At 40.2% G+C, this 16,883-nt stretch overlaps 31 non-coding genes across 31 annotated transcripts; all 31 read left to right on the forward strand.

Moving 5' to 3' along the window:
- The first annotated feature begins 136 nt into the window (after positions 1 to 136).
- On the forward strand, positions 137 to 218 carry TRNAL-CAA (transfer RNA leucine (anticodon CAA)). Its single transcript has one exon. It is a non-coding gene; the product is annotated as a tRNA-Leu (tRNA).
- A 280-nt stretch (positions 219 to 498) lies between these two features.
- On the forward strand, positions 499 to 580 carry TRNAS-UGA (transfer RNA serine (anticodon UGA)). The gene has a single exon. It is a non-coding gene; the product is annotated as a tRNA-Ser (tRNA).
- Positions 581 to 1,211: 631 nt separating this feature from the next.
- On the forward strand, positions 1,212 to 1,294 carry TRNAS-CGA (transfer RNA serine (anticodon CGA)). The gene has a single exon. It is a non-coding gene; the product is annotated as a tRNA-Ser (tRNA).
- A 275-nt stretch (positions 1,295 to 1,569) lies between these two features.
- TRNAS-UGA (transfer RNA serine (anticodon UGA)) lies at positions 1,570 to 1,651 on the forward strand. Its single transcript has one exon. It is a non-coding gene; the product is annotated as a tRNA-Ser (tRNA).
- A 634-nt stretch (positions 1,652 to 2,285) lies between these two features.
- Positions 2,286 to 2,367, forward strand: TRNAL-CAA (transfer RNA leucine (anticodon CAA)). The gene has a single exon. It is a non-coding gene; the product is annotated as a tRNA-Leu (tRNA).
- A 637-nt stretch (positions 2,368 to 3,004) lies between these two features.
- Positions 3,005 to 3,087, forward strand: TRNAS-CGA (transfer RNA serine (anticodon CGA)). The gene has a single exon. It is a non-coding gene; the product is annotated as a tRNA-Ser (tRNA).
- Positions 3,088 to 3,366: 279 nt separating this feature from the next.
- TRNAS-UGA (transfer RNA serine (anticodon UGA)) lies at positions 3,367 to 3,448 on the forward strand. Its single transcript has one exon. It is a non-coding gene; the product is annotated as a tRNA-Ser (tRNA).
- A 634-nt stretch (positions 3,449 to 4,082) lies between these two features.
- On the forward strand, positions 4,083 to 4,164 carry TRNAS-CGA (transfer RNA serine (anticodon CGA)). The gene has a single exon. It is a non-coding gene; the product is annotated as a tRNA-Ser (tRNA).
- A 280-nt stretch (positions 4,165 to 4,444) lies between these two features.
- TRNAS-UGA (transfer RNA serine (anticodon UGA)) lies at positions 4,445 to 4,526 on the forward strand. The gene has a single exon. It is a non-coding gene; the product is annotated as a tRNA-Ser (tRNA).
- Positions 4,527 to 5,160: 634 nt separating this feature from the next.
- On the forward strand, positions 5,161 to 5,242 carry TRNAS-CGA (transfer RNA serine (anticodon CGA)). The gene has a single exon. It is a non-coding gene; the product is annotated as a tRNA-Ser (tRNA).
- Positions 5,243 to 5,522: 280 nt separating this feature from the next.
- TRNAS-UGA (transfer RNA serine (anticodon UGA)) lies at positions 5,523 to 5,604 on the forward strand. The gene has a single exon. It is a non-coding gene; the product is annotated as a tRNA-Ser (tRNA).
- A 631-nt stretch (positions 5,605 to 6,235) lies between these two features.
- Positions 6,236 to 6,318, forward strand: TRNAS-CGA (transfer RNA serine (anticodon CGA)). The gene has a single exon. It is a non-coding gene; the product is annotated as a tRNA-Ser (tRNA).
- A 259-nt stretch (positions 6,319 to 6,577) lies between these two features.
- TRNAS-UGA (transfer RNA serine (anticodon UGA)) lies at positions 6,578 to 6,658 on the forward strand. Its single transcript has one exon. It is a non-coding gene; the product is annotated as a tRNA-Ser (tRNA).
- A 634-nt stretch (positions 6,659 to 7,292) lies between these two features.
- On the forward strand, positions 7,293 to 7,374 carry TRNAS-CGA (transfer RNA serine (anticodon CGA)). Its single transcript has one exon. It is a non-coding gene; the product is annotated as a tRNA-Ser (tRNA).
- Positions 7,375 to 7,653: 279 nt separating this feature from the next.
- On the forward strand, positions 7,654 to 7,735 carry TRNAS-UGA (transfer RNA serine (anticodon UGA)). The gene has a single exon. It is a non-coding gene; the product is annotated as a tRNA-Ser (tRNA).
- Positions 7,736 to 8,369: 634 nt separating this feature from the next.
- Positions 8,370 to 8,451, forward strand: TRNAL-CAA (transfer RNA leucine (anticodon CAA)). The gene has a single exon. It is a non-coding gene; the product is annotated as a tRNA-Leu (tRNA).
- A 280-nt stretch (positions 8,452 to 8,731) lies between these two features.
- Positions 8,732 to 8,813, forward strand: TRNAS-UGA (transfer RNA serine (anticodon UGA)). Its single transcript has one exon. It is a non-coding gene; the product is annotated as a tRNA-Ser (tRNA).
- A 631-nt stretch (positions 8,814 to 9,444) lies between these two features.
- TRNAS-CGA (transfer RNA serine (anticodon CGA)) lies at positions 9,445 to 9,527 on the forward strand. Its single transcript has one exon. It is a non-coding gene; the product is annotated as a tRNA-Ser (tRNA).
- Positions 9,528 to 9,786: 259 nt separating this feature from the next.
- On the forward strand, positions 9,787 to 9,867 carry TRNAS-UGA (transfer RNA serine (anticodon UGA)). The gene has a single exon. It is a non-coding gene; the product is annotated as a tRNA-Ser (tRNA).
- A 634-nt stretch (positions 9,868 to 10,501) lies between these two features.
- On the forward strand, positions 10,502 to 10,584 carry TRNAT-CGU (transfer RNA threonine (anticodon CGU)). The gene has a single exon. It is a non-coding gene; the product is annotated as a tRNA-Thr (tRNA).
- Positions 10,585 to 10,864: 280 nt separating this feature from the next.
- Positions 10,865 to 10,946, forward strand: TRNAS-UGA (transfer RNA serine (anticodon UGA)). Its single transcript has one exon. It is a non-coding gene; the product is annotated as a tRNA-Ser (tRNA).
- A 631-nt stretch (positions 10,947 to 11,577) lies between these two features.
- TRNAS-CGA (transfer RNA serine (anticodon CGA)) lies at positions 11,578 to 11,659 on the forward strand. Its single transcript has one exon. It is a non-coding gene; the product is annotated as a tRNA-Ser (tRNA).
- A 255-nt stretch (positions 11,660 to 11,914) lies between these two features.
- Positions 11,915 to 11,996, forward strand: TRNAS-UGA (transfer RNA serine (anticodon UGA)). Its single transcript has one exon. It is a non-coding gene; the product is annotated as a tRNA-Ser (tRNA).
- A 634-nt stretch (positions 11,997 to 12,630) lies between these two features.
- TRNAS-CGA (transfer RNA serine (anticodon CGA)) lies at positions 12,631 to 12,712 on the forward strand. The gene has a single exon. It is a non-coding gene; the product is annotated as a tRNA-Ser (tRNA).
- A 281-nt stretch (positions 12,713 to 12,993) lies between these two features.
- On the forward strand, positions 12,994 to 13,075 carry TRNAS-UGA (transfer RNA serine (anticodon UGA)). The gene has a single exon. It is a non-coding gene; the product is annotated as a tRNA-Ser (tRNA).
- Positions 13,076 to 13,709: 634 nt separating this feature from the next.
- Positions 13,710 to 13,791, forward strand: TRNAL-CAA (transfer RNA leucine (anticodon CAA)). The gene has a single exon. It is a non-coding gene; the product is annotated as a tRNA-Leu (tRNA).
- Positions 13,792 to 14,070: 279 nt separating this feature from the next.
- TRNAS-UGA (transfer RNA serine (anticodon UGA)) lies at positions 14,071 to 14,152 on the forward strand. Its single transcript has one exon. It is a non-coding gene; the product is annotated as a tRNA-Ser (tRNA).
- Positions 14,153 to 14,782: 630 nt separating this feature from the next.
- TRNAS-CGA (transfer RNA serine (anticodon CGA)) lies at positions 14,783 to 14,865 on the forward strand. The gene has a single exon. It is a non-coding gene; the product is annotated as a tRNA-Ser (tRNA).
- A 259-nt stretch (positions 14,866 to 15,124) lies between these two features.
- Positions 15,125 to 15,205, forward strand: TRNAS-UGA (transfer RNA serine (anticodon UGA)). The gene has a single exon. It is a non-coding gene; the product is annotated as a tRNA-Ser (tRNA).
- Positions 15,206 to 15,839: 634 nt separating this feature from the next.
- Positions 15,840 to 15,922, forward strand: TRNAT-CGU (transfer RNA threonine (anticodon CGU)). The gene has a single exon. It is a non-coding gene; the product is annotated as a tRNA-Thr (tRNA).
- Positions 15,923 to 16,197: 275 nt separating this feature from the next.
- TRNAS-UGA (transfer RNA serine (anticodon UGA)) lies at positions 16,198 to 16,279 on the forward strand. Its single transcript has one exon. It is a non-coding gene; the product is annotated as a tRNA-Ser (tRNA).
- The last annotated feature ends 604 nt before the right edge of the window (positions 16,280 to 16,883 follow it).

Here is a 16,883-nt window from a genome sequence, read left to right on the forward strand (position 1 = left end):
TCAACACTCATACGCAAGAGGACTTTCTCATGACTTTGTGTGGCAAAAAAGGGCTAGACACACTTAGGGCAGTGCTTTATTTCAATCTGTCCAACGATACTATCCAAAAGGCACCCGATGAGTGGAGATAAAATGGGCTGTGATGGCCGAGAGGTTAAGGCGTTGGACTCAAAATCCAATGGGGTCTCCCCGCATAGGTTCAAATCCTGTTCACAGCGGAATGTTTTATACGCTCTGAGAGAAGAGAAGTCCTTTCAGAGAAATAATTGCTCTAAATTTAAAAGAGATTCCAAACCTCTACCACACACACATTCACAATGGAGACTATAATCTCCATAAAGGTAAGGTCTAGCCAATGAAAACTAAAGTTTTAAGAATGTGGGGAAAAAAAGCTTTGAAAGAAATCAAGCAGTTTAACCTACTGATTTGAACTTTTTTCATGTCAAACCCCCAAACCTGCTGTTTCCCCAAAAAATCCAACAAACAGGTGGAAATGCAGCTGTGATGGCCGAGTGGTTAAGGCGTTGGACTTGAAATCCAATGGGGTTTCCCCGCACAGGTTCAAATCCTGTTCACAGCGGAATCTTTTATACACCTTAAAGAGAAGTCAGAGAAATAATTGCATTCGCTCTAAATTAAAAGGACATTCGAAAGCTTTGACACATACACATTTTCAATGGAGACTATTATCTCTATAAAGATAAGGTTCGGGCAATGAAAACTACGATTTTAAGAGCGTTGGGAAAAAGCATTGATAGAAATCAAGCGGTTTATCTTATTGATTTAGGTTTTTTTCATATCGTAGTGTCAATTGTTAAAAAAGTGCTTCTCCTTACTTCCCAAAGCCTTACTTCTTCTCATGAACCTCACACCACACCTGTCTCTGTCTGTAAAACAATAGCCTTAAGCAAGAGGCCTATCTCATGACCGTGTGTTGAAGAAAAGGTTAAGACACAGTTAGGGCTACTCCTGAGTTCAGAGACGTCGCTCAACTGTATTTTTCAAAACACACCTCATTAGTTTTCCAAAACCGTCCTCCTTCTCATGAACCTTACATCACACCTGTCTCTGTAAGTCAACAGTCATACGCAAGAGGACTTTCTCATGACTTTGTGTGGCAAAAAAGGGCTAGACACACTTAGGGCAGTGCTTTATTTCAATCTGTCCAACGATACTATCCAAAAGGCACCCGATGAGTGGAGATAAAATGGGCTGTGATGGCCGAGAGGTTAAGGCGTTGGACTCGAAATCCAATGGGGTCTCCCTGCATAGGTTCACAATCCTGTTCACAGCAGAATGTTTTATACGCTCTGAGAGAAGTCCTTTCAGAGAAATAATTGCTCTAAATTTAAAAGAGATTCCAAACCTCTACCACACACACATTCACAATGGAGACTATAATCTCCATAAAGGTAAGGTCTAGCCAATGAAAACTAAAGTTTTAAGAATGTGGGGAAAAAAAGCTTTGAAAGAAATCAAGCAGTTTAACCTACTGATTTGAACTTTTTTCATGTCAAACCCCCAAACCTGCTGTTTCCCCAAAAAATCCAACAAACAGGTGGAAATGCAGCTGTGATGGCCGAGTGGTTAAGGCGTTGGACTTGAAATCCAATGGGGTTTCCCCGCACAGGTTCAAATCCTGTTCACAGCGGAATCTTTTATACACCTTAAAGAGAAGTCAGAGAAATAATTGCATTCGCTCTAAATTAAAAGGACATTCGAAAGCTTTGACACATACACATTTTCAATGGAGACTATTATCTCTATAAAGATAAGGTTCGGACAATGAAAACTAAGATTTTAAGAGCGTTGGGAAAAAGCATTGATAGAAATCAAGCGGTTTATCTTATTGATTTAAGTTTTTTTCATATCGTAGTGTCAATTGTTAAAAAAGTGCTTCTCCTTACTTCCCAAAGCCTTACTTCTTCTCATGAACCTCACACCACACCTGTCTCTGTCTGTAAAACAATACCTTAAGCAAGAGGCCTATCTCATGACCGTGTGTTGAAGAAAAAGTTAAGACACAGTTTGGGCTACTCCTGAGTTCAGAGACGTCGCTCAACTGTATTCTCCAAAACACACCTCATTAGTTTTCCAAAACCGTCTTCCTTCTCATGAACCTTACATCACACCTGTCTCTGTCTGTAAGTCAACACTCATACGCAAGAGGACTTTCTCATGACTTTGTGTGGCAAAAAAGGGCTAGACACACTTAGGGCAGTGCTTTATTTCAATCTGTCCAACGATACTATCCAAAAGGCACCCGATGAGTGGAGATAAAATGGGCTGTGATGGCCGAGAGGTTAAGGCGTTGGACTCAAAATCCAATGGGGTCTCCCCGCATAGGTTCAAATCCTGTTCACAGCGGAATGTTTTATACGCTCTGAGAGAAGAGAAGTCCTTTCAGAGAAATAATTGCTCTAAATTTAAAAGAGATTCCAAACCTCTACCACACACACATTCACAATGGAGACTATAATCTCCATAAAGGTAAGGTCTAGCCAATGAAAACTAAAGTTTTAAGAATGTGGGGAAAAAGCATTGATAGAAATCAAGCGGTTTATCTTATTGATTTAAGTTTTTTTCATATCGTAGTGTCAATTGTTAAAAAAGTGCTTCTCCTTACTTCCCAAAGCCTTACTTCTTCTCATGAACCTCACACCACACCTGTCTCTGTCTGTAAAACAATACCTTAAGCAAGAGGCCTATCTCATGACCGTGTGTTGAAGAAAAAGTTAAGACACAGTTAGGGCTACTCCTGAGTTCAGAGACGTCGCTCAACTGAATTCTCCAAAACACACCTCATTAGTTTTCCAAAACCGTCTTCCTTCTCATGAACCTTACATCACACCTGTCTCTGTCTGTAAGTCAACACTCATACGCAAGAGGACTTTCTCATGACTTTGTGTGGCAAAAAAGGGCTAGACACACTTAGGGCAGTGCTTTATTTCAATCTGTCCAACGATACTATCCAAAAGGCACCCGATGAGTGGAGATAAAATGGGCTGTGATGGCCGAGAGGTTAAGGCGTTGGACTCGAAATCCAATGGGGGTCTCCCCGCATAGGTTCAAATCCTGTTCACAGCGGAATGTTTTATACGCTCTGAGAGAAGAGAAGTCCTTTCAGAGAAATAATTGCTCTAAATTTAAAAGAGATTCCAAACCTCTACCACACACACATTCACAATGGAGACTATAATCTCCATAAAGGTAAGGTCTAGCCAATGAAAACTAAAGTTTTAAGAATGTGGGGAAAAAAGCTTTGAAAGAAATCAAGCAGTTTAACCTACTGATTTGAACTTTTTTCATGTCAAACCCCCAAACCTGCTGTTTCCCCAAAAAATCCAACAAACAGGTGGAAATGCAGCTGTGATGGCCGAGTGGTTAAGGCGTTGGACTTGAAATCCAATAGGGTTTCCCCGCACAGCTTCAAATCCTGTTCACAGCGGAATCTTTTATACACCTTAAAGAGAAGTCAGAGAAATAATTGCATTCGCTCTAAATTAAAAGGACATTCGAAAGCTTTGACACATACACATTTTCAATGGAGACTATTATCTCTATAAAGATAAGGTTCGGACAATGAAAACTAAGATTTTAAGAGCGTTGGGAAAAAGCATTGATAGAAATCAAGCGGTTTATCTTATTGATTTAAGTTTTTTTCATATCGTAGTGTCAATTGTTAAAAAAGGGCTTCTCCTTACTTCCCAAAGCCTTACTTCTTCTCATGAACCTCACACCACACCTGTCTCTGTCTGTAAAACGATACCTTAAGCAAGAGGCCTATCTCATGACCGTGTGTTGAAGAAAAAGTTAAGACACAGTTAGGGCTACTCCTGAGTTCAGAGACGTCGCTCAACTGTATTCTCCAAAACACACCTCATTAGTTGTCCAAAACCGTCTTCCTTCTCATGAACCTTACATCACACCTGTCTCTGTCTGTAAGTCAACACTCATACGCAAGAGGACTTTCTCATGACTTTGTGTGGCAAAAAAGGGCTAGACATACTTAGGGCAGTGCTTTATTTCAATCTGTCCAACGATACTATCCAAAAGTCACCCGATGAGTGGAGATAAAATGGGCTGTGATGGCCGAGAGGTTAAGGCGTTGGACTCGAAATCCAATGGGGTCTCCCCGCATAGGTTCAAATCCTGTTCACAGCGGAATGTTTTATACGCTCTGAGAGAAGAGAAGTCCTTTCAGAGAAATAATTGCTCTAAATTTAAAAGAGATTCCAAACCTCTACCACACACACATTCACAATGGAGACTATAATCTCCATAAAGGTAAGGTCTAGCCAATGAAAACTAAAGTTTTAAGAATGTGGGGAAAAAAAGCTTTGAAAGAAATCAAGCAGTTTAACCTACTGATTTGAACTTTTTTCATGTCAAACCCCCAAACCTGCTGTTTCCCCAAAAAATCCAACACACAGGTGGAAATGCAGCTGTGATGGCCGAGTGGTTAAGGCGTTGGACTTGAAATCCAATGGGGTTTCCCCGCACAGGTTCAAATCCTGTTCACAGCGGAATCTTTTATACACCTTAAAGAGAAGTCAGAGAAATAATTGCATTCGCTCTAAATTAAAAGGACATTCGAAAGCTTTGACACATACACATTTTCAATGGAGACTATTATCTCTATAAAGATAAGGTTCGGACAATGAAAACTAAGATTTTAAGAGCGTTGGGAAAAAGCATTGATAGAAATCAAGCGGTTTATCTTATTGATTTAAGTTTTTTTCATATCGTAGTGTCAATTATTAAAAAAGTGCTTCTCCTTACTTCCCAAAGCCTTACTTCTTCTCATGAACCTCACACCACACCTGTCTCTGTCTGTAAAACAATACCTTAAGCAAGAGGCCTATCTCATGACCGTGTGTTGAAGAAAAAGTTAAGACACAGTTAGGGCTACTCCTGAGTTCAGAGACGTCGCTCAACTGTATTCTCCAAAACACACCTCATTAGTTTTCCAAAACCGTCTTCCTTCTCATGAACCTTACATCACACCTGTCTCTGTCTGTAAGTCAACACTCACACGCAAGAGGACTTTCTCATGACTTTGTGTGGCAAAAAAGGGCTAGACACACTTAGGGCAGTGCTTTATTTCAATCTGTCCAACGATACTATCCAAAAGGCACCCGATGAGTGGAGATAAAATGGGCTGTGATGGCCGAGAGGTTAAGGCGTTGGACTCGAAATCCAATGGGGTCTCCCCGCATAGGTTCAAATCCTGTTCACAGCGGAATGTTTTATACGCTGTGAGAGAAGAGAAGTCCTTTCAGAGAAATAATTGCTCTAAATTTAAAAGAGATTCCAAACCTCTACCACACACACATTCACAATGGAGACTATAATCTCCATAAAGGTAAGGTCTAGCCAATGAAAACTAAAGTTTTAAGAATGTGGGGAAAAAAAGCTTTGAAAGAAATCAAGCAGTTTAACCTACTGATTTGTACTTTTTTCATGTCAAACCCCCAAACCTGCTGTTTCCCCAAAAAATCCAACAAACAGGTGGAAATGCAGCTGTGATGGCCGAGTGGTTAAGGCGTTGGACTTGAAATCCAATGGGGTTTCCCCGCACAGGTTCAAATCCTGTTCACAGCGGAATCTTTTATACACCTTAAAGAGAAGTCAGAGAAATAATTGCATTCGCTCTAAATTAAAAGGACATTCGAAAGCTTTGACACATACACATTTTCAATGGAGACTATTATCTCTATAAAGATAAGGTTCGGGCAATGAAAACTACGATTTTAAGAGCGTTGGGAAAAAGCATTGATAGAAATCAAGCGGTTTATCTTATTGATTTAGGTTTTTTTCATATCGTAGTGTCAATTGTTAAAAAAGTGCTTCTCCTTACTTCCCAAAGCCTTACTTCTTCTCATGAACCTCACACCACACCTGTCTCTGTCTGTAAAACAATAGCCTTAAGCAAGAGGCCTATCTCATGACCGTGTGTTGAAGAAAAGGTTAAGACACAGTTAGGGCTACTCCTGAGTTCAGAGACGTCGCTCAACTGTATTTTTCAAAACACACCTCATTAGTTTTCCAAAACCGTCCTCCTTCTCATGAACCTTACATCACACCTGTCTCTGTAAGTCAACAGTCATACGCAAGAGGACTTTCTCATGACTTTGTGTGGCAAAAAAGGGCTAGACACACTTAGGGCAGTGCTTTATTTCAATCTGTCCAACGATACTATCCAAAAGGCACCCGATGAGTGGAGATAAAATGGGCTGTGATGGCCGAGAGGTTAAGGCGTTGGACTCGAAATCCAATGGGGTCTCCCTGCATAGGTTCACAATCCTGTTCACAGCAGAATGTTTTATACGCTCTGAGAGAAGTCCTTTCAGAGAAATAATTGCTCTAAATTTAAAAGAGATTCCAAACCTCTACCACACACACATTCACAATTGGCTAGGTAAGGTCTAGCCAATGAAAACTAAAGTTTTAAGAATGTGGGGAAAAAAGCTTTGAAAGAAATCAAGCAGTTTAACCTACTGATTTGAACTTTTTTCATGTCAAACCCCCAAACCTGCTGTTTCCCCAAAAAATCCAACAAACAGGTGGAAATGCAGCTGTGATGGCCGAGTGGTTAAGGCGTTGGACTTGAAATCCAATGGGGTCTCCCGCACAGGTTCAAATCCTGTTCACAGCGGAATCTTTTATACGCCTTAAAGAGAAGTCAGAAAAATAATTGCATTCGCTCTAAATTAAAAGGACATTCGAAAGTTTTGACACATACACATTTTCAATGGAGACTATTATCTCTATAAAGATAAGGTTCGGGCAATGAAAACTACGATTTTAAGAGCGTTGGGAAAAAGCATTGATAGAAATCAAGCGGTTTATCTTATTGATTTAAGTTTTTTTCATATCGTAGTGTCAATTGTTAAAAAAGGGCTTCTCCTTACTTCCCAAAGCATTACTTCTTCTCATGAACCTCACACCACACCTGTCTCTGTCTGTAAAACGATACCTTAAGCAAGAGGCCTATCTCATGACCTTGTGTTGAAGAAAAAGTTAAGACACAGTTAGGGCTACTCCTGAGTTCAGAGACGTCGCTCAACTGTATTCTCCAAAACACACCTCATTAGTTTTCCAAAACCGTCTTCCTTCTCATGAACCTTACATCACACCTGTCTCTGTCTGTAAGTCAACACTCATACGCAAGAGGACTTTCTCATGACTTTGTGTGGCAAAAAAGGGCTAGACACACTTAGGGCAGTGCTTTATTTCAATCTGTCCAACGATACTATCCAAAAGGCACCCGATGAGTGGAGATAAAATGGGCTGTGATGGCCGAGAGGTTAAGGCGTTGGACTCGAAATCCAATGGGGTCTCCCCGCATAGATTCAAATCCTGTTCACAGCGGAATGTTTTATACGCTGTGAGAGAAGAGAAGTCCTTTCAGAGAAATAATTGCTCTAAATTTAAAAGAGATTCCAAACCTCTACCACACACACATTCACAATGGAGACTATAATCTCCATAAAGGTAAGGTCTAGCCAATGAAAACTAAAGTTTTAAGAATGTGGGGAAAAAAGCTTTGAAAGAAATCAAGCAGTTTAACCTACTGATTTGAACTTTTTTCATGTCAAACCCCCAAACCTGCTGTTTCCCCAAAAAATCCAACAAACAGGTGGAAATGCAGCTGTGATGGCCGAGTGGTTAAGGCGTTGGACTTGAAATCCAATGGGGTTTCCCCGCACAGGTTCAAATCCTGTTCACAGCGGAATCTTTTATACACCTTAAAGAGAAGTCAGAGAAATAATTGCATTCGCTCTAAATTAAAAGGACATTCGAAAGCTTTGACACATACACATTTTCAATGGAGACTATTATCTCTATAAAGATAAGGTTCGGACAATGAAAACTAAGATTTTAAGAGCGTTGGGAAAAAGCATTGATAGAAATCAAGCGGTTTATCTTATTGATTTAAGTTTTTTTCATATCGTAGTGTCAATTGTTAAAAAAGTGCTTCTCCTTACTTCCCAAAGCCTTACTTCTTCTCATGAACCTCACACCACACCTGTCTCTGTCTGTAAAACAATACCTTAAGCAAGAGGCCTATCTCATGACCGTGTGTTGAAGAAAAAGTTAAGACACAGTTTGGGCTACTCCTGAGCTCAGAGACGTCGCTCAACTGTATTCTCCAAAACACACCTCATTAGTTTTCCAAAACCGTCTTCCTTCTCATGAACCTTACATCACACCTGTCTCTGTCTGTAAGTCAACACTCATACGCAAGAGGACTTTCTCATGACTTTGTGTGGCAAAAAAGGGCTAGACACACTTAGGGCAGTGCTTTATTTCAATCTGTCCAACGATACTATCCAAAAGGCACCCGATGAGTGGAGATAAAATGGGCTGTGATGGCCGAGAGGTTAAGGCGTTGGACTCAAAATCCAATGGGGTCTCCCCGCATAGGTTCAAATCCTGTTCACAGCGGAATGTTTTATACGCTCTGAGAGAAGAGAAGTCCTTTCAGAGAAATAATTGCTCTAAATTTAAAAGAGATTCCAAACCTCTACCACACACACATTCACAATGGAGACTATAATCTCCATAAAGGTAAGGTCTAGCCAATGAAAACTAAAGTTTTAAGAATGTGGGGAAAAAAAGCTTTGAAAGAAATCAAGCAGTTTAACCTACTGATTTGAACTTTTTTCATGTCAAACCCCCAAACCTGCTGTTTCCCCAAAAAATCCAACAAACAGGTGGAAATGCAGCTGTGATGGCCGAGTGGTTAAGGCGTTGGACTTGAAATCCAATGGGGTTTCCCCGCACAGGTTCAAATCCTGTTCACAGCGGAATCTTTTATACACCTTAAAGAGAAGTCAGAGAAATAATTGCATTCGCTCTAAATTAAAAGGACATTCGAAAGCTTTGACACATACACATTTTCAATGGAGACTATTATCTCTATAAAGATAAGGTTCGGGCAATGAAAACTACGATTTTAAGAGCGTTGGGAAAAAGCATTGATAGAAATCAAGCGGTTTATCTTATTGATTTAGGTTTTTTTCATATCGTAGTGTCAATTGTTAAAAAAGTGCTTCTCCTTACTTCCCAAAGCCTTACTTCTTCTCATGAACCTCACACCACACCTGTCTCTGTCTGTAAAACAATAGCCTTAAGCAAGAGGCCTATCTCATGACCGTGTGTTGAAGAAAAGGTTAAGACACAGTTAGGGCTACTCCTGAGTTCAGAGACGTCGCTCAACTGTATTTTTCAAAACACACCTCATTAGTTTTCCAAAACCGTCCTCCTTCTCATGAACCTTACATCACACCTGTCTCTGTAAGTCAACAGTCATACGCAAGAGGACTTTCTCATGACTTTGTGTGGCAAAAAAGGGCTAGACACACTTAGGGCAGTGCTTTATTTCAATCTGTCCAACGATACTATCCAAAAGGCACCCGATGAGTGGAGATAAAATGGGCTGTGATGGCCGAGAGGTTAAGGCGTTGGACTCGAAATCCAATGGGGTCTCCCTGCATAGGTTCACAATCCTGTTCACAGCAGAATGTTTTATACGCTCTGAGAGAAGTCCTTTCAGAGAAATAATTGCTCTAAATTTAAAAGAGATTCCAAACCTCTACCACACACACATTCACAATTGGCTAGGTAAGCTCTAGCCAATGAAAACTAAAGTTTTAAGAATGTGGGGAAAAAAGCTTTGAAAGAAATCAAGCAGTTTAACCTACTGATTTGAACTTTTTTCATGTCAAACCCCCAAACCTGCTGTTTCCCCAAAAAATCCAACAAACAGGTGGAAATGCAGCTGTGATGGCCGAGTGGTTAAGGCGTTGGACTTGAAATCCAATGGGGTCTCCCGCACAGGTTCAAATCCTGTTCACAGCGGAATCTTTTATACGCCTTAAAGAGAAGTCAGAAAAATAATTGCATTCGCTCTAAATTAAAAGGACATTCGAAAGTTTTGACACATACACATTTTCAATGGAGACTATTATCTCTATAAAGATAAGGTTCGGGCAATGAAAACTACGATTTTAAGAGCGTTGGGAAAAAGCATTGATAGAAATCAAGCGGTTTATCTTATTGATTTAAGTTTTTTTCATATCGTAGTGTCAATTGTTAAAAAAGGGCTTCTCCTTACTTCCCAAAGCCTTACTTCTTCTCATGAACCTCACACCACACCTGTCTCTGTCTGTAAAACGATACCTTAAGCAAGAGGCCTATCTCATGACCGTGTGTTGAAGAAAAAGTTAAGACACAGTTAGGGCTACTCCTGAGTTCAGAGACGTCGCTCAACTGTATTCTCCAAAACACACCTCATTAGTTTTCCAAAACCGTCTTCCTTCTCATGAACCTTACATCACACCTGTCTCTGTCTGTAAGTCAACACTCATACGCAAGAGGACTTTCTCATGACTTTGTGTGGCAAAAAAGGGCTAGACACACTTAGGGCAGTGCTTTATTTCAATCTGTCCAACGATACTATCCAAAAGGCACCCGATGAGTGGAGATAAAATGGGCTGTGATGGCCGAGAGGTTAAGGCGTTGGACTCGTAAATCCAATGGGACCTCCCCGCATAGGTTCAAATCCTGTTCACAGCGGAATGTTTTATACGCTCTGAGAGAAGAGAAGTCCTTTCAGAGAAATAATTGCTCTAAATTTAAAAGAGATTCCAAACCTCTACCACACACACATTCACAATGGAGACTATAATCTCCATAAAGGTAAGGTCTAGCCAATGAAAACTAAAGTTTTAAGAATGTGGGGAAAAAAAGCTTTGAAAGAAATCAAGCAGTTTAACCTACTGATTTGAACTTTTTTCATGTCAAACCCCCAAACCTGCTGTTTCCCCAAAAAATCCAACAAACAGGTGGAAATGCAGCTGTGATGGCCGAGTGGTTAAGGCGTTGGACTTGAAATCCAATGGGGTTTCCCCGCACAGGTTCAAATCCTGTTCACAGCGGAATCTTTTATACACCTTAAAGAGAAGTCAGAGAAATAATTGCATTCGCTCTAAATTAAAAGGACATTCGAAAGCTTTGACACATACACATTTTCAATGGAGACTATTATCTCTATAAAGATAAGGTTCGGGCAATGAAAACTACGATTTTAAGAGCGTTGGGAAAAAGCATTGATAGAAATCAAGCGGTTTATCTTATTGATTTAGGTTTTTTTCATATCGTAGTGTCAATTGTTAAAAAAGTGCTTCTCCTTACTTCCCAAAGCCTTACTTCTTCTCATGAACCTCACACCACACCTGTCTCTGTCTGTAAAACAATAGCCTTAAGCAAGAGGCCTATCTCATGACCGTGTGTTGAAGAAAAGGTTAAGACACAGTTAGGGCTACTCCTGAGTTCAGAGACGTCGCTCAACTGTATTTTTCAAAACACACCTCATTAGTTTTCCAAAACCGTCCTCCTTCTCATGAACCTTACATCACACCTGTCTCTGTAAGTCAACAGTCATACGCAAGAGGACTTTCTCATGACTTTGTGTGGCAAAAAAGGGCTAGACACACTTAGGGCAGTGCTTTATTTCAATCTGTCCAACGATACTATCCAAAAGGCACCCGATGAGTGGAGATAAAATGGGCTGTGATGGCCGAGAGGTTAAGGCGTTGGACTCGAAATCCAATGGGGTCTCCTTGCATAGGTTCAAATCCTGTTCACAGCAGAATGTTTTATACGCTCTGAGAGAAGTCCTTTCAGAGAAATAATTGCTCTAAATTTAAAAGAGATTCCAAACCTCTACCACACACACATTCACATAAAGGTAAGGTCTAGCCAATGAAAACTAAAGTTTTAAGAATGTGGGGAAAAAAGCTTTGAAAGAAATCAAGCAGTTTAACCTACTGATTTGAACTTTTTTCATGTCAAACCCCCAAACCTGCTGTTTCCCCAAAAAATCCAACAAACAGGTGGAAATGCAGCTGTGATGGCCGAGTGGTTAAGGCGTTGGACTTGAAATCCAATGGGGTTTCCCCGCACAGGTTCAAATCCTGTTCACAGCGGAATCTTTTATACACCTTAAAGAGAAGTCAGAGAAATAATTGCATTCGCTCTAAATTAAAAGGACATTCGAAAGCTTTGACACATACACATTTTCAATGGAGACTATTATCTCTATAAAGATAAGGTTCGGACAATGAAAACTAAGATTTTAAGAGCGTTGGGAAAAAGCATTGATAGAAATCAAGCGGTTTATCTTATTGATTTAAGTTTTTTTCATATCGTAGTGTCAATTGTTAAAAAAGGGCTTCTCCTTACTTCCCAAAGCCTTACTTCTTCTCATGAACCTCACACCACACCTGTCTCTGTCTGTAAAACGATACCTTAAGCAAGAGGCCTATCTCATGACCGTGTGTTGAAGAAAAAGTTAAGACACAGTTAGGGCTACTCCTGAGTTCAGAGACGTCGCTCAACTGTATTCTCCAAAACACACCTCATTAGTTGTCCAAAACCGTCTTCCTTCTCATGAACCTTACATCACACCTGTCTCTGTCTGTAAGTCAACACTCATACGCAAGAGGACTTTCTCATGACTTTGTGTGGCAAAAAAGGGCTAGACATACTTAGGGCAGTGCTTTATTTCAATCTGTCCAACGATACTATCCAAAAGGCACCCGATGAGTGGAGATAAAATGGGCTGTGATGGCCGAGAGGTTAAGGCGTTGGACTCGAAATCCAATGGGGTCTCCCCGCATAGGTTCAAATCCTGTTCACAGCGGAATGTTTTATACGCTCTGAGAGAAGAGAAGTCCTTTCAGAGAAATAATTGCTCTAAATTTAAAAGAGATTCCAAACCTCTACCACACACACATTCACAATGGAGACTATAATCTCCATAAAGGTAAGGTCTAGCCAATGAAAACTAAAGTTTTAAGAATATGGGGAAAAAAAAGCTTTGAAAGAAATCAAGCAGTTTAACCTACTGATTTGAACTTTTTTCATGTCAAACCCCCAAACCTGCTGTTTCCCCAAAAAATCCAACAAACAGGTGGAAATGCAGCTGTGATGGCCGAGTGGTTAAGGCGTTGGACTTGAAATCCAATGGGGTTTCCCCGCACAGGTTCAAATCCTGTTCACAGCGGAATCTTTTATACACCTTAAAGAGAAGTCAGAGAAATAATTGCATTCGCTCTAAATTAAAAGGACATTCGAAAGCTTTGACACATACACATTTTCAATGGAGACTATTATCTCTATAAAGATAAGGTTCGGACAATGAAAACTAAGATTTTAAGAGCGTTGGGAAAAAGCATTGATAGAAATCAAGCGGTTTATCTTATTGATTTAAGTTTTTTTCATATCGTAGTGTCAATTATTAAAAAAGTGCTTCTCCTTACTTCCCAAAGCCTTACTTCTTCTCATGAACCTCACACCACACCTGTCTCTGTCTGTAAAACAATACCTTAAGCAAGAGGCCTATCTCATGACCGTGTGTTGAAGAAAAAGTTAAGACACAGTTAGGGCTACTCCTGAGTTCAGAGACGTCGCTTAACTGTATTCTCCAAAACACACCTCATTAGTTTTCCAAAACCGTCTTCCTTCTCATGAACCTTACATCACACCTGTCTCTGTCTGTAAGTCAACAGTCATACGCAAGAGGACTTTCTCATGACTTTGTGTGGCAAAAAAGGGCTAGACACACTTAGGGCAGTGCTTTATTTCAATCTGTCCAACGATACTATCCAAAAGGCACCCGATGAGTGGAGATAAAATGGGCTGTGATGGCCGAGAGGTTAAGGCGTTGGACTCAAAATCCAATGGGGTCTCCCCGCATAGGTTCAAATCCTGTTCACAGCGGAATGTTTTATACGCTGTGAGAGAAGAGAAGTCCTTTCAGAGAAATAATTGCTCTAAATTTAAAAGAGATTCCAAACCTCTACCACACACACATTCACAATGGAGACTATAATCTCCATAAAGGTAAGGTCTAGCCAATGAAAACTAAAGTTTTAAGAATGTGGGGAAAAAAGCTTTGAAAGAAATCAAGCAGTTTAACCTACTGATTTGAACTTTTTTCATGTCAAACCCCCAAACCTGCTGTTTCCCCAAAAAATCCAACAAACAGGTGGAAATGCAGCTGTGATGGCCGAGTGGTTAAGGCGTTGGACTTGAAATCCAATGGGGTTTCCCCGCATAGGTCCAAATCCTGTTCACAGCGGAATCTTTTATACACCTTAAAGAGAAGTCAGAGAAATAATTGCATTCGCTCTAAATTAAAAGGACATTCGAAAGCTTTGACACATACACATTTTCAATGGAGACTATTATCTCTATAAAGATAAGGTTCGGACAATGAAAACTAAGATTTTAAGAGCGTTGGGAAAAAGCATTGATAGAAATCAAGCGGTTTATCTTATTGATTTAAGTTTTTTTCATATCGTAGTGTCAATTGTTAAAAAAGTGCTTCTCCTTACTTCCCAAAGCCTTACTTCTTCTCATGAACCTCACACCACACCTGTCTCTGTCTGTAAAACAATACCTTAAGCAAGAGGCCTATCTCATGACCGTGTGTTGAAGAAAAAGTTAAGACACAGTTTGGGCTACTCCTGAGTTCAGAGACGTCGCTCAACTGTATTTTTCAAAACACACCTCATTAGTTTTCCAAAACCGTCCTCCTTCTCATGAACCTTACATCACACCTGTCTCTGTAAGTCAACAGTCATACGCAAGAGGACTTTCTCATGACTTTGTGTGGCAAAAAAGGGCTAGACACACTTAGGGCAGTGCTTTATTTCAATCTGTCCAACGATACTATCCAAAAGGCACCCGATGAGTGGAGATAAAATGGGCTGTGATGGCCGAGAGGTTAAGGCGTTGGACTCGAAATCCAATGGGGTCTCCCTGCATAGGTTCACAATCCTGTTCACAGCAGAATGTTTTATACGCTCTGAGAGAAGTCCTTTCAGAGAAATAATTGCTCTAAATTTAAAAGAGATTCCAAACCTCTACCACACACACATTCACAATTGGCTAGGTAAGGTCTAGCCAATGAAAACTAAAGTTTTAAGAATGTGGGGAAAAAAGCTTTGAAAGAAATCAAGCAGTTTAACCTACTGATTTGAACTTTTTTCATGTCAAACCCCCAAACCTGCTGTTTCCCCAAAAAATCCAACAAACAGGTGGAAATGCAGCTGTGATGGCCGAGTGGTTAAGGCGTTGGACTTGAAATCCAATGGGGTCTCCCGCACAGGTTCAAATCCTGTTCACAGCGGAATCTTTTATACGCCTTAAAGAGAAGTCAGAAAAATAATTGCATTCGCTCTAAATTAAAAGGACATTCGAAAGTTTTGACACATACACATTTTCAATGGAGACTATTATCTCTATAAAGATAAGGTTCGGGCAATGAAAACTACGATTTTAAGAGCGTTGGGAAAAAGCATTGATAGAAATCAAGCGGTTTATCTTATTGATTTAAGTTTTTTTCATATCGTAGTGTCAATTGTTAAAAAAGGGCTTCTCCTTACTTCCCAAAGCCTTACTTCTTCTCATGAACCTCACACCACACCTGTCTCTGTCTGTAAAACGATACCTTAAGCAAGAGGCCTATCTCATGACCGTGTGTTGAAGAAAAAGTTAAGACACAGTTAGGGCTACTCCTGAGTTCAGAGACGTCGCTCAACTGTATTCTCCAAAACACACCTCATTAGTTTTCCAAAACCGTCTTCCTTCTCATGAACCTTACATCACACCTGTCTCTGTCTGTAAGTCAACACTCATACGCAAGAGGACTTTCTCATGACTTTGTGTGGCAAAAAAGGGCTAGACACACTTAGGGCAGTGCTTTATTTCAATCTGTCCAACGATACTATCCAAAAGGCACCCGATGAGTGGAGATAAAATGGGCTGTGATGGCCGAGAGGTTAAGGCGTTGGACTCGTAAATCCAATGGGACCTCCCCGCATAGGTTCAAATCCTGTTTACAGCAGAATGTTTTATACGCTCTGAGAGAAGTCCTTTCAGAGAAATAATTGCTCTAAATTTAAAAGAGATTCCAAACCTCTACCACACACACATTCACAATGGAGACTATAATCTCCATAAAGGTAAGGTCTAGCCAATGAAAACTAAAGTTTTAAGAATGTGGGGAAAAAAAGCTTTGAAAGAAATCAAGCAGTTTAACCTACTGATTTGAACTTTTTTCATGTCAAACCCCCAAACCTGCTGTTTCCCCAAAAAATCCAACAAACAGGTGGAAATGCAGCTGTGATGGCCGAGTGGTTAAGGCGTTGGACTTGAAATCCAATGGGGTTTCCCCGCACAGGTTCAAATCCTGTTCACAGCGGAATCTTTTATACACCTTAAAGAGAAGTCAGAGAAATAATTGCATTCGCTCTAAATTAAAAGGACATTCGAAAGCTTTGACACATACACATTTTCAATGGAGACTATTATCTCTATAAAGATAAGGTTCGGGCAATGAAAACTACGATTTTAAGAGCGTTGGGAAAAAGCATTGATAGAAATCAAGCGGTTTATCCTATTGATTTAGGTTTTTTTCATATCGTAGTGTCAATTTTTAAAAAAGTGCTTCTCCTTACTTCCCAAAGCCTTACTTCTTCTCATGAACCTCACACCACACCTGTCTCTGTCTGTAAAACAATAGCCTTAAGCAAGAGGCCTATCTCATGACCGTGTGTTGAAGAAAAGGTTAAGACACAGTTAGGGCTACTCCTGAGTTCAGAGACGTCGCTCAACTGTATTTTTCAAAACACACCTCATTAGTTTTCCAAAACCGTCCTCCTTCTCATGAACCTTACATCACACCTGTCTCTGTAAGTCAACAGTCATACGCAAGAGGACTTTCTCATGACTTTGTGTGGCAAAAAAGGGCTAGACACACTTAGGGCAGTGCTTTATTTCAATCTGTCCAACGATACTATCCAAAA

The sequence above is a fragment of the Eleutherodactylus coqui genome, chromosome 2 (genome assembly GCF_035609145.1).
Source record: "Eleutherodactylus coqui strain aEleCoq1 chromosome 2, aEleCoq1.hap1, whole genome shotgun sequence".
NCBI classification, from domain to species: Eukaryota; Metazoa; Chordata; class Amphibia; order Anura; family Eleutherodactylidae; genus Eleutherodactylus; species Eleutherodactylus coqui.